Source organism: Watersipora subatra, chromosome 11, assembly GCF_963576615.1.
Source record: "Watersipora subatra chromosome 11, tzWatSuba1.1, whole genome shotgun sequence".
Taxonomy (NCBI): Eukaryota; Metazoa; Bryozoa; class Gymnolaemata; order Cheilostomatida; family Watersiporidae; genus Watersipora; species Watersipora subatra.
The window spans coordinates 110,001-124,207 of record NC_088718.1 but is presented as its reverse complement, the minus strand read 5'-3'; the positions used below and the strand labels follow the sequence as shown (position 1 = coordinate 124,207).

The following is a 14,207-nucleotide window of genomic DNA, read 5'->3' as shown; positions in this document are numbered from 1 at the left end:
AGGTTTACAAAGACTTGGTAACATATTTAAATAGGTTTAAATGTGTTTTGTATCGTTATTATACTTTAACGACTTTACATTCCGATGCTTAAATTTGTTGATGAAATTTCTTGACGAGGGTTTGTCTCATTGTTGATGAATAATTTTCGTAAGTTGTGTGCGCATGCATTTATCATAAAAACTCCCACACTTTCGCTCCGCTCGTGTGTTCGTGGGAATATTATTATATAAGCAACCCCACTTATGTGCAAGTTTCTGTAATGCTGTTGGTCTTTGCTAAGCATTTGCTAACCGTTCATTTACAGTGTATGGCCAAAGATATTTGCCGTTAAGCACTGAATATTCTTGTAGATTGCTTATGAAATAGTGAGCAACACGCCGTACACGCCAATTAATCCCTCATCAATAAGATTTATAGAGGAGTCCTACAGAATGACCAGCAAAGCTCCAATTAACTTGTCATCAGGTAGACCTACACGAGATGGTGAAAAAAAGAGCTGACAGAGGTATTATTAAAAACATTGCCCAAGCTCCCACAGACTCGGAGACTTTTAGTCAACGCTATACGTCAACTCCGATTTACTTCAGAACACAGGACTAAAGTGAACGGAATACCTCTGCTGAACCCACGTAGCAAGAAACCGCACTTCTCCGCTGGCAATGCCCAAATCCGTGTCTGGCGCATGACAAACGGATTTTGTCGCAACATAATATTTTGTTATGAAACAAATTTTGTTGCAACATCATATTTTTGTTATGAAACTATTTTACGTCAGTCTGATGTTAACTAATGGAATTACATGTTATTTTAAGCACCTATATATACAGAATATTCACCATGATTATAAAAGAGAGAAGTTTGTCATCTTTTCTACATTCAGTAACCTCGGAAGCACCTTTGCTGATACACTTGTACTCATAGCTATATTCACTCTTGTGCATTCACAGACTCTCTACCAAAGCTACTCGCGGTTCAGGCAAGTGACTCTTTGTTATGATACAGCCTATGGGCAGAGTTATTTTTTTCAAAGTGGTGAGAATTTTCTCTTTTATTTTATACTATGCTTTGCAATATTTGTAGTATATCTTATACATTTTGTTCTTTACTCTAATAGATAACATTTGATAGTGGGGTAAATACAACCAACCTCATCTGGTTTCTTTATTTGACATGGTAATCCATTCAAAATCATTGTGGTAAATGCAACTCCATTTGATAGAACTCGTCACAAGATAAATTAGCATACTGGTCTAAAATGAGTGATTAATTCTAATGAGAAAATAGCACAGGACTCAGCGTTGCCTCGCAGACTATTCTGCATGAATTGGAATCAGTTTGCTGGTATTTTAAGTCTAGACAATTGCACTTAGAACCCAGATTTGCTCTTCAGCACACCATGTCTAAAATTTAACAAACTGGGCGCCCGACAATTGAGCAACACAATTCTATTGGTGTGGTGGAGACAAATCTGAAGTGAAAACTTATTACAATTATATCATAGATATAATGTCATAGATATAATATTATTATATCTATCAACTAACTGCTCATTTCAAATCAGTCGGAAGTTATCATCTCTTACTACATCTCTTGATGAGAATTTTGTTAGGTTAGTGCAAATATTGTATTACTGAATAATATTAACAGATGATGAATTTTGTGTCTCAGTTATTTAAAATATTGCCGCATTAACCAAGCCGTGTTAATTATTTTTTCCACAAAAGAATTAAGAGAAATTGGAGAAGAAAAGGACGGTCCTCCTGCACCTGCCACCACCAGCAGAGTGGAAGTGACCAAAAAAACAGAGAAGAAAGCTGCCTCCTTGGCTTCGATGCTGGCAGACAGTTCAGATGAAGAAGAACCTGAAATAGAATCTGATGCTTATACCAGATCGAGCAAGGAGGTTGGTAAAACTATGTATTCTGTTACAAACAGTGAAGTAATGTGAAGGGAAGGAGGGACGTAGATGTTTTATTACCAGTTAGATGTCTATGGGCAGGTCAAACAGCAAATCCAAATCTAACCATGACCTGAACTATGAGGTGATAAGCCAATGCTGCCGTTCCATGCTGAATAAGTTGAGCATTTTATGATCTTATTCTTAATATTTTGTTTCAGGTTGACTATTATAGACAAGTTGGAAAGAGAATCATATCTAACGAAATCCAGATAAATGATTGGTGGCAGTCTAAGGGGGCACAGTTTCCCATGCTGCAACGAGTTGCTAAAAAGTACTTGGCCATAAATCCCACATCTGTGGCATCAGAAAGGCTCTTTAGTCTAGCAGGGAACATTGCAACGAAGAAAAGAAATCGCTTGAAGCCCAGCAATGTAGACATGTTAACATGTCTCGCATATAATTTAAACAAGAACCCCGACATGTTGGTGTAATTGTAGTGATAACATAAGTTATAGATGCTCGGCTAGCCGAAGGCTGCTCGTCTCGCCTTCAGGTCGGCGGCGATCCGCTCTGAAGACAGTGTCAGGCGGGGAGTTTGACTGGGGCGGTACATCTGTCAAAAGGTAACGCAGGTGTCCCAAGGTGAGCTCAGCGAGGACGGAAACCTCGCGTAGAGCAAAAGGGCAAAAGCTCACTTGATTTTGATTTCCAGTACGAATACAGACCGCGAAAGCGGGGCCTATCGATCCTTACGACTGCCCGGAGCTTGGGGCGTGAGGTGTCAGAAAAGTTACCACAGGGATAACTGGCTTGTGGCAGCCAAGCGTTCATAGCGACGTTGCTTTTTGATCCTTCGATGTCGGCTCTTCCTATCATTGCGAAGCAGAATTCGCCAAGCGTTGGATTGTTCACCCACTAATAGGGAACGTGAGCTGGGTTTAGACCGTCGTGAGACAGGTTAGTTTTACCCTACTGTAAACACGTCATTACGCTGGTAATCCTGCCTAGTACGAGAGGAACCGCAGGTTCAGACAATTGGTTCATATGCTTGTTCGATCCGATCAATGGTGTGACGCTACCATCTGGCGGTTAATGGCTGAACGCCTCTAAGTCAGAAACCGTCCCAACGGAATATCGGTTATGATACTCCGCAGCGCGCCGCCGCCGCTGGGAGGCAGCGATAGTCGCGACGCGATCGCTCGTCGGTCGCGGTGGCTCAGGCCATGTACATTGACTCATGGCTCGCGCGACTACGGTCGCGCGGGCGTTCGAGGTCGATTCTCGACCCATCAGCGTAAAGGCGCGGAACCAATCGCAAACGACCTAGATTGCGGCCGACATGTCGTACTCAGTAGAGCAGCCCCCACACTGCGATCTGTTGAGACTCATCGTCGCGCCGTTCGTTCGTGAGAATCAAACTCCGATTCGGTTCGGGTTTGGGGCCGTGACGGCGCCTACAGGCGCCGCGCAGCGTGAGACCTTTTCCGCCCCGAGTGCGGCGAGAGTCTCGTCGGGTGCGGGCGAACGACGAAGAGCGGGCGACTCCCCGCAAAGTCGCGGGCAAAGTCGAAGGCGAAGGCAAAGTCGAAGGCGAACGACGAAGAGCGGGCGACTCCCCGCAAAGTCGCGAACAAAGTCGAAGGCAAAGTCGAAGGCGAACGACGAAGGCAAAGTCACGGGCAAAGTCGAAGGCGAAGTCAAAGGTAAAGTCGCGGGCAAAACAAAGTCAAAGGCGAAGTTGAAGGCAAAGTTAAAGGCAAAGTCAAAGTTAAAGGCAAAGTTAAAGGCAAAGGCAAAGTCGGACAATGGCGGGCGGGCAAATTCAAAGTCAGACGACGACCGAAAGCGCGCGATCGTCGACGACTCGGCGGCGAAAACGCGCGATCGTAGGCTACTCGGCGGCGAAAGCGCGCGATCGTCGACGACTCGGCGGCGAAAACGCTCGATCGTAGGCTACTCGGCAGCGAAAGCGCGCGATCGTCGACTACTCGGCGGCGAAAACGCGCGATCGTAGGCTACTCGGCGGCGAAAGCGCGCGATCGTCGACTACTCGGCGGCAAAGCCGAAAGCAGGCAAAGTCAGACGACGACCGGCGTAGTCGGGCGGTGTCGGAGAGATTTCCACTAAGTCGAGCCGAGTCGGCCGAGACAGCGAAACCGCCGCTCGGCTTGTCGCTCTTCTCAGGAGGCGAGCTCCCGCGTACTACTAGTAGCGGCCGTCTCGCTCGGCGAGGCGGTCGGCCGAGTCGGCGACTCGGCGGCGAAAGCGAGCGATCGTCGACTACTCGGCGGCGAAAACGCGCGATCGTAGGCTACTCAGCGGCGAAAGCGCGCGATCGTCGACTACTCGGCGGCGAAAGCGCGCGATCGTAGGCTACTTGGCGGCGAAAACGCGCGATCGTCGACTACTCGGCGGCGAGCGCAGGCGGGCAGGCAGGCAAAGTCAAAGTCAGACGATGGCAGGCAGGCAGGCAGGCAGGCGAAGTCAAAGTCAGACGATGGCAGGCAGGCAGGCAGTCAAAGTCAGACGATGGCAGGCAGGCAGGCAGGCAGGCGAAGTCAAAGTCAGACGATGGCAGGCAGGCAGGCAGGCAGGCAGGCAGGCAGGCAGGCAGGCAGGCAGGCAGGCAGGCAGGCAGGCAGGCAGGCAGGCAAAGTCAAAGTCAGACGATGGCAGGCAGGCAGGCAGGCAGGCAGGCAGGCAGGCAGGCAGGCTGCTCGTCTTGTCGGTCTTCTCAGGAGGCGGACTACCGCGCACTACTGGTAGAGGCCGTCTCGCTCGGCTAGCCGAAGGCTGCTCGTCTTGTCGGCCTTCTCAGGAGGCGGACTACCGCGCACTACTAGTAGAGGCCGTCTCGCTCGGCTAGCCGAAGGCTGCTCGTCTTGTCGGTCTTCTCAGGAGGCGGACTACCGCGCACTACTGGTAGAGGCCGTCTCGCTCGGCTAGCCGAAGGCTGCTCGTCTTGTCGGTCTTCTCAGGAGGCGAGCTCCCGCGTACTACTAGTAGTTGCCGTCTCGCTCGGCTAGCCGAAGGCTGCTCGTCTTGTCGGTCTTCTCAGGAGGCGAGCTCCCGCGTACTACTAGTAGTTGCCATCTCGCTCGGCTAGCCGAAGGCTGCTCGTCTTGTCGGTCTTCTCAGGAGGCGAACCACCGCGCGCTACTAGTACCCGCGCGCTCCCGCCTTCGCGGGTCGTTCGATTCCATATCCGAGGGCGCGTACGCGAGTACGCGAGTGGGTACCGCCCTCCGGAACTCGAGCGATAAGGGAGCGCCCCCAACCGTCCGAGATCTTCTCGGACATTTCCTTGGCTGACTAGCGACTGGCCGCTCGACGCGTCGGAGTAGCACCTAGTGCGCCGCGCGCCGAAGCCGTCCGCGAGTGCTCGCGAGGCGAGCGAAGGGTCGGGACAGTCGAAACCGTCGCTCGAGCGGTACGACTGACGAGTCGCGAGGGGCGTCCTCTCCTTCGAGAGACGCTCGCTCGGCGTTGAGGTGATCGCGCGAAAGGTGGTGAACATTAGCGACGATCGAGTCGAGCCCGGCGATCGAGGCCCGCGGCCGGGTACCATCGACGACGATCGTCGCGCGACACGCCGACGGCCGTTCTCACGAACGGCGAGACGCGTCGCGACGCGGAGGCCTCGTCGCTAGAGGCGGCGAGCGCCGACAGTCGTCGCGCGCGTCTTACGCACGGGCAGTCGTAAGACGCGAGAGTCGCGCGCGGCTTCGCGAGGAGAGACGAAGCGCGGACGCGTCTGACGCGGACGTGTGCTTCGTACGCTCGCGAGGCGGCGGCGCGCGGCGAGCCTCGAGACACGAACCTAGATTGCCGCGTCCGTCGACCGAGGCGACGGACGCTAGAGGGCGCGAGGGACCGGCAACCCCTCGCGCCCGACGCCGGCGACGTACGCGTCGACCGAGCTCTATCTGGTTGATCCTGCCAGTAATCATATGCTTGTCTCAAAGATTAAGCCATGCATGTCTAAGTACAAGCCGTGTAGACGGCGAGACTGCGGACGGCTCATTAAATCGGTTATGACTCCACTGGGGACAGACTCACCCGTGGATAACGTGCGGTAACTCCGGTGCTAATACATGCGACAAGGCTCCGACTTCGCCTCCGGGCGTGGGAAGGGCGCACTTATTAGGCGAAAACCAGCGGCTCGTCTCCGGACGGGACTCGGTGGACGACACCCGAGTAATTGCCGCCGATCGCACGGCCTTCGAGCCGGCGACGCCTACACTGAGTTTCTGATCTATCATGCTGACGACGGTTGGTGCTATGCCAACCGTGGCGTTAACGGATAACAGAGAATCTGGGTTCGATTCTGGAGAGGCCGCATGAGAAACGGCGACCACTTCTAAGGAAGGCAGCAGGCACGCAAATTACCCACTTCGGACACCGAGAGGTAGTGACGAACAATACCGATGCGGCGCGCAAACGCGTCGCCGTAATCGGAATGAGTACACTTCAAATCCTTTAACGAGGATCCACTAGAGGGCAAGCCTGGTGCCAGCAGCCGCGGTAATTCCAGCTCTAGCAGCGTATATTTATATTGCTGCGTTTAAAAAGCTCGTAGTTGAAGCGTCAGACGCGGGAGGGCGGACGGCCGTACCGGTCGCTCTCGCCCGACCGAGCCAGGCGCGGAGGGCGCGCGTCGCTTGCACTTCGCCGTGTGAGCGCGCCGCCGCTGCACGTTCACCTTGAAGAAATTGAACCGCTTAGAGGGGGCGAGCAGCTTGAACAGCTCAGCATGGTATGATGGAAAATGGGCTCGTACTCATTTTGTTGGTTAGAGAGTCGGCGAGCCAATGATTAACAGGGACTGCCGGGGGCATTCGTACTCGGACGGGAGAGGTGAAATTCAAGGATCGTCCGAAGACGCCCTACTGCGAAAGCATTTGCCAAGAATGTTTTCATTAATCAAGAACGAAAGTCAGAGGTGCGAAGGCGATCAGATACCGCCGTAGTTCTGACCGTAAACGTTGCCGACTGGCAATTGGGCGCACTTCTACAGAAGTTGCCGCCAGCAGTATTGCCCGGGAAACCAAAGTCATTGGGTTCCGGGGGGAGTATGGTTGCAAAGCTGAAACTTAAAGGAATTGACGGAAGGGCACCACCAGGAGTGGAGCCTGCGGCTTAATTTGACTCAACACGGGAAACCTCACCCGGCCCGAACACTGTTATGACAGACAGGTTGAGAGCTCTTTCTCGATTCAGTGGTTGGTGGTGCATGGCCGTTCTTAGTTCGTGGAGCGATCTGTCTGGTTAATTCCGATAACGAACGAGACTCTTGCCTGCTAAATAGACGGCGCCGACTACGGACGGCGACCGTTCGCTTCTTAGAGGGACAAGCGGCTTTTAGCCGCGTGAAGCGGAGAGCAATAACAGGTCAGTGATGCCCTCAGATGTTCGGGGCCGCACGCGCGCTACACTGTTCGCATCAGCGTGTTTCTCCCGCGCCGGTCGGCGTGGGCAACCCGTTGAACCGCGAACGTGCTAGGGATCGGAGATTGCAATTGTTCTCCGTGAACGAGGAATTCCTTGTACTGGCGAGTCATCAGCTCGCGGGGAATCTGTCCCTGCCCTTTGTACACACCGCCCGTCGCTACTACCGATTGAGTGGTTTAGTGAGGCTCACGGACCGCGCGCGGCACACGGCGCTCTCGGGCGTCGCGTCGCGAGGCGGAAAGTGAGACGAACTTGATCACTTCTAGGAAGTAAAAGTCGTAACAAGGTTTTCGTAGGTGAACCTGCGTAAGGATCATTGTCGATGATCCGGCCGTCGTTCGAGAACGCGTTCGCGAAAGCGACGCGCTCGAGAACGTCGACCGCGAGCCCGAAGAGAAAGGGAATTGACGGTTAGCGTCGAGGCGTCGACTTCGCGGTCGGCGTCGAGGCGGGAATTGACGGTTAGCGTCGAGGCGTCGACTTCGCGGTCGGCGCCGAGGCGGGAATTGACGGTTAGCGTCGAGGCGTCGACTTCGCGTTCGACGCCGAGGCGGGAATTGACGGCGCGTCGCGACGTCGACTTCGCGGTCGACGTCGAGGCGGGAATTGACGGTTACGCGAAAGGTACGGGTGCGTAGGACCGGGGTGGTCGGTAAAGTCGCGTCGCGCGTTTCGGCGCGCGCCGCGATTATCGCTCGAAGACCTCGTGCGAGCTAGCCGCCGTCGCACGGCGAGCTCGCGAGAGGCGCCCGTACCGAACTGCGCTCGTTCGTCTCGGTTTGACACACGAGGACTGAAGCGAGGACCGGGCGAGGACTCGCGCGCGCGGGCGGCGCTGCCTGCCGCCCCGAGCGAGTCGAACGCGAACTGAGAGCGTAGCCCCGACTACGCGAAGCACAACTCTGAGCGGTGGATCACTCGGCTCGCACGTCGATGAAGAGCGCAGCCAGCTGCGTTAGGCAATGTGAACTGCAGGACACATCGATCATCGGCATCTCGAACGCACATTGTGGCCTCGGGTCATCCCGAGGCCGCGCCCGTCTGAGGGTCGTCATTCGCCGACCATCGTCGCTCGAGCGCGCCCTCGTCGGCGCCGCTCGCGACGCCCTGGGACGCTGCCGACCGCGCGTCGGCCTCGTCCTCAAGCGTACTACCGGCGCGCTCGCTCCCGAGGGGAGCGCGCGCCCGGGCCCGGACGACGCGTGACCGCGCGGAGAGAGAGAGAGACGAAGAGGTTACGGCGTAGCGCGCGCGAACGGCGACGCGCGTCGGGCGCGCGAGGTTTCGTCGAGTCGGTTCTCGACGAGCCCGCGCGGCCGCGACGCGGCGATCGCCGTCGCCTCCGTCGCTCGCGCGGCGACGGAGAGACCGCGCGCTCCCTCTTCGTCCCGCGCGGCTCTCGCGGTCGTCCGAACTCGTCTAGTACGACCTCAGATCGGACGCGACTACCCGCCGAACTTAAGCATATCAGTAAGCGGAGGAAAAGAAACTAACTAGGATTCCCCGAGTAGCGGCGAGCGAAAGGGGAGAAGCCCAGCGCCGAAGCCCGCGACCCCTCGGTCGCCGTGCGATGTGGCGTTTCGGCGGCGACTCGCGACCGTCGCTCCCGGCACGAGTATCTCTGAAAGGGTCTGCCCGAGCGGGTGTCAGCCCTCTACTCGCCGGACGAGCGTCGGACGCCCGTCGTCGTCGCGGAGTCGGGTTGCTTGAGAGTGCAGCCCAAAGCGGGTGGTAAGCTCCATCTAAGGCTAAATACCTAGTGCGAGACCGATAGCGAACAAGTACCGTGAGGGAAAGTTGCAAAGAACTTTGAAAAGAGAGTTCAAGAGTACGTGAAACCGTTCAGAGGCAAACGGACGGAACCGGGCGAGTTCGTCGTCGTCATTCAGCCGAGCGGCCGCGCTCTCTCGGGAGGGCGGTCCGATCGGTGCACTTGGCGGCGGCGGAGCGCGACGACCGCCCGTCGAGTCGTCGGAAGCCCGGCGGCTAGGTGGCGACGCGTTCGCGCGTCGTGTTATAGGCCGACCGAGGCGTTGACCGACTCGACGGGCGAGGAGCGCCTGCGGTGCACTCCCCGCGCGGGAGTGGCTCGAGGCGGCGGGCTCGCGGACGCCGGCGGCGAACTGCTCGCAGTTTGTCGTCGCGCGCGCCGTCTGTCGCGCCGCTCGACGCCACGCGGCACCCGGGGTCCGAGTCGTGTGGTTCCCGGCACTCCGTCCGACCCGTCTTGAAACACGGACCAAGGAGTTGAGCGCGCGCGCGAGTCGATGGGCTCACGCGCGAACCCCAGCGGCGCAGCTAAGGCAAAACGGGCGCGATCCGGCACTGGCGTGTCGGCGCAACGCCGGCCCGCGGGCGACTCGACGCGAGTGCCCGCGGCGCGAGAGCGCGCGCGCTCAGACCCGAAAGGTGGTGAACTATGCTTGAGCAGGGCGAAGCCAGAGGAAACTCTGGTGGAGGCTCGCAGCGATCCTGACGTGCAAATCGGTCGTCAAACTTGAGCATAGGGGCGAAAGACTAATCGAACCGCCTAGTAGCTGGTTCCCTCCGAAGTTTCCCTCAGGATAGCTGGCACTCGAGATAAATGGTTTTATCCGGTAAAGCGAATGATTAGAGGCATTGGGGACGAAACGTCCTCAACCTATTCTCAAACTTTAAATGGGTAAGAAGCGCGGCCCTTCCCGAGCGGGGTCGCGCGAGCTTAGCGCGAACAGAGAGTGCCCAGTGGGCCGTTTTTGGTAAGCAGAACTGGCGCTGTGGGATGAACCAAACGCCCGGTTAAGGCGCCCGACGCGCGCTCATGAGAGACCACAAAAGGTGTTGGTTGATATAGACAGCAGGACGGTGGCCATGGAAGTCGGAATCCGCTAAGGAGTGTGTAACAACTCACCTGCCGAATCAACTAGCCCTGAAAATGGATGGCGCTGGAGCGCGCGGCCTATACCGGGCCGTCGGGGCAACGCGTGCGAAATGCCAGGCCCCGACGAGTAGGAGGGCGTGTCGGTGGCGTCGAAGCGTAGTGCGCGAGCACGCGTGGAGCCGCCTTCAGTGCAGATCTTGGTGGTAGTAGCAAGTATACAAATGAGAACTTTGTAGACCGAAGTGGAGAAGGGTTCCATGTGAACAGCAGTTGGACATGGGTCAGTCGGCCCTAAGAGATCGGAGAGTTCCGTTCTGAACGGGGGGAGACGCGTCGCGTGCCCGCGCGATCGTCCGAGCACGCGCGAGAGAGAGAGAGCGACGCGCGGCACGCGCTCGCGCGCGGTCGATCCCCGATGCGATCGAAAGGGAATCGGGTTAATATTCCCGAACCTGGAAGTGGAGATCGGGCCCTCGGGCCCCCGTGCGGTAACGCGACCGAACTCGGAGACGCCAGCGTCGATCCCGGGAAGAGTTCTCTTTTCTTTGTTAGGAGCGGACTCCCTGGAATTGGCTTGTCCAGAGATAGGGACGTTGCATCCGTAAAGCGTCGCGCCTCACGCGGCGTCCGGTGCATCGGCGTTGGCCCTTGAAAATCCGAGGGAGGCAGTGTAATTTTCACTCCAGGCCGTACCCGAATCCGCAGCAGGTCTCCAAGGTGAACAGCCTCTGGTCGATAGAACAATGTAGATAAGGGAAGTCGGCAAATCCGATCCGTAACTTCGGGATAAGGATTGGCTCTGAGGTGCGGGCTGCTTCGGGTCGCGGCAAGAAGCGGACCGCGCGTCGGTTGGACTGGCCGCGTTTCGGCGCGTTCGGACCGCCGCCGGCGCGCTTCCGTGGGAGGCCGTGGCTTTCGCCGGCGGGCGTTCGCGCGCCCGTCGGCTTCGTTCGGCCTAAACGCACGGCACAGAACTGGCGCGGACTCTGGGAACACGACTGTCTAATTAAAACAAAGCATCGCGATGGCCGCCGGGCGGTGTTGACGCGATGTGATTTCTGCCCAGTGCTTTGAATGTCAAAGTGAAGAAATTCAACCAAGCGCAGGTAAACGGCGGGAGTAACTATGACTCTCTCTTAAGGTGGATCAGCAGCGTTTTCGTAAATGACGAAAGCTGTCATGTGCCCGAGCCTCTTGGTTGCCGGCCTCCTGGGTGCCGGTGACCTATGCTCTTTATGGGCCTCTTGGTTGCTGGCATCCCGGTGCTGGTTGCCTTGAGGGTAACGAGGGTACAGGCGTAAGCCTCGCCTCATCGCGCAGAGGGATTCGTACGGATCAGTTTCTGGTGGCCCTCTTCGGAGGGTCATCGGTGGGCTTGGGGGAGCACTGTTCGCCGCCCGGCTGGGGGGAACGGCCCGTACTACTAATGCTGGACCCGTCTACCCTGGGGTGTAGACGCTAAACTTGCACGGCCTTTTCTAAGGTTCCCCATGAGATGGCTGACATCCTACTCATGATGCCCTATTTCTATTGTTCCCAACCATAATTCAGCGAATATAAGTCGCCGGTCGACGGGCGGCGCCCAGTCAGCGCCGCCGGGAACAAGCAGAGTTGGTGTGAGGCTCGACCACCTGGGCCAGTGCGAAGAGTGCGGCGTTGAGGCTGAGGGGGCCGGGCGCCACTTCAGTTGTGGCTGTGGGGCCCTTTCCTGGCATTGTCTCTTTGCCGGGTGTGGGCGGCGGTTTGCCACCCAGCGCGGGTGCTCGGGACACCAGCGGCGTGCGCACGAGGCCTGGTACCACGAGACTGTCGGGCATGAGCATGTGAGAGAACAGGCGACCAAGAACCGCACCTACTGGGACCGTAGCGAACTTGTTTCGCTCGCCTGTGACTGGGCTGCTCTAGAGGGAGACTTCTCACGGAAGGTTGACCTTTATGATGAGCTGGCCAAGAGGTGTCCTGGGAGGAGCGCTGAGTCGATCCGTGCCCGGATTCGTTACCCGGCGTTTTCAACCATGCTCGACGAGGCCCGACGACGTCGGGGTGCTGAGGCTGCGGGTGAGAGCGCAGCAGGAGGAGAGGAATTGTTGGCCGACCCTACGGGAAGTCGGTGGAAGAGTGAGAGGCTCGAGTCATTGGACCTCAGTTTTCTAGCTCAGTGGTCGAATGGAGCGCTTGATGCTGATGAGATCAGGCGTGGCCTCAGAGATGATCCACAGGCGGCTGTGGACAAGGTGCAGGAGGTGTTGTTTCCCGCTAGGGCAACATCAGGAAGTTCCAGGGTAAGGAAAACGGTGCGACTGGCGGGGCTGAAGGGGAGACTGCTTAAACGCAGGCTCTACCAGAAGCTCCAAAAGGAGTACCGTAAGAACAGCAGCACGGCTGCTAGGTCCGTGTTAGAGGACACCTGGAGGAACGATGCAACTGATGCACCATCTCTTGAGGAAGTGCTCCCTTTCTGGCGGGACCTACTGGGCAAAGAAAGCACCCAGGATACAAGGGAGTACCCTCCCCCTGAGTGCGTTCACTGGGGTTTATTGGAGCGTATAACATCGGATGATGTGACTCGTGCTCTACGTGGGGTAAAGGGGGTAGCTGGGCCGGATGGTCTGACTTGGAGGGCGTTGAGGGGTGCGAATCCTGAGTGGATTGGGAGTTTGATGGGAGTGTGGCAGGCTGTGGCGCGATGTCCTTCTTCTTGTAAGGAGGGCATCACCACTCTCATCCCCAAGGTGTTGGGGACGCGTGACCCCTCCAAGTTTAGGCCAATCACGGTGACCAGCTGCCTGGTGAGACTCTTCCACCGCATCTTGGCGAGAAGGTTTGACTCAGTCATCCCGATCTCCGAGATGCAGCGAGGCTTCAGACCGGGGGACGGCTTGGGTAACAACATTTCTCTCCTCCAAGCAATTGTTAAGGAGTGCACCTTTCCAGATCTGGTGCGCCCCCTTAGCCTTTGCTATGTGGATGTTAAAAAGGCCTTCGACTCGGTGAGTCATTATTCCATCTTGAAGGTCGGGATGACTGAGGTGTCATCCCAGCGCGCGATGATGGGATGACTCCCATCATCCCCATTGCCCAAACTTTCTGTAAACCTGACCTTGTGGCCTGGCGGGATGGACAGGCATATGTGGTGGATGCGGCCATCACAGGCGATGGATGGGATCCTGATGGAGCCCATGAGGAGAAGGTCAGGAAGTATGATTGTCCGGAGGTCACCCGATGGGCAAAGAGTGAAAACAGGGAGGCCACCGTCTATTTTGGCAGTGCAACCCTCAACTGGAGAGAGGGTGTGAGCCCAGGTAGCGCGGGTTTTCTGCGCGCTCTGGGCTTCACCAATCGTGACTTTAAGATCCTGTCATGCCGCACGCTGGACGGTGGGTGGGCAATATGGCGCATGTTCCGAGATTACGGTGGGTGTTACTCCGCCGGCCCGCCTGCGGGAGGTGATGTTGGGGGGGGGCCGCACGCCCCTCCTGCGGTGGGGTCTGGCTCGGGTTAGGCATTTACCTCCCCTAAGGTGGTCCGCAAGACTCTCGTACTGAGTTCCAGTGTTCGATGACGGGTGTATTTAAACTGTCCACCCCGACTGGGCCTGCCGAGCACCGGAAGCCTACCGCCACGCAGAGGCGGGAAGATGCGCGATTGTGGTGGATCCGCTCTGTCCATCCAGCTAGATCGGGTAGTGGGAACGCGCATCCGGCACACCGTTCACCCCCGGCGCCAGCACCTGCTGGGTGACGACTGGGTCTTACCATCCGGGCTCAGGAGTGCCGTGGACCAAGGAGCTTGTGGCAGTTGACACCTTATGCCACAGTTAAAGGTCGTTAATCTATAATATCTGCAAATAAGCGCGCTGTCAAAATAGCCAAATGCCTCGTCATCTAATTAGTGACGCGCATGAATGGATTAACGATGTTCCCACTGTCCCTATCTACTATCTAGCGAAACCACAGCCAAGGGAACGGGCTTGGCGAATACAGCGGGGAAAGAAG

The 14,207-nt window shown here is 56.7% G+C and overlaps 1 non-coding gene and 2 pseudogenes across 1 annotated transcript; 2 read left to right on the top strand and 1 right to left on the bottom strand.

Annotated features, from left to right (window-relative positions):
- Positions 1-2,410: 2,410 nt before the first annotated feature.
- LOC137408653 (uncharacterized) lies at positions 2,411-3,140 on the bottom strand (annotated as a pseudogene).
- A 5,110-nt stretch (positions 3,141-8,250) lies between these two features.
- LOC137409225 (5.8S ribosomal RNA) lies at positions 8,251-8,403 on the top strand. Its single transcript, XR_010980460.1, has one exon. It is a non-coding gene; the product is annotated as a 5.8S ribosomal RNA (ribosomal RNA).
- A 374-nt stretch (positions 8,404-8,777) lies between these two features.
- Positions 8,778-14,207, top strand: part of LOC137409242 (large subunit ribosomal RNA) — a 6,494-nt pseudogene continuing 1,064 nt past the window's right edge.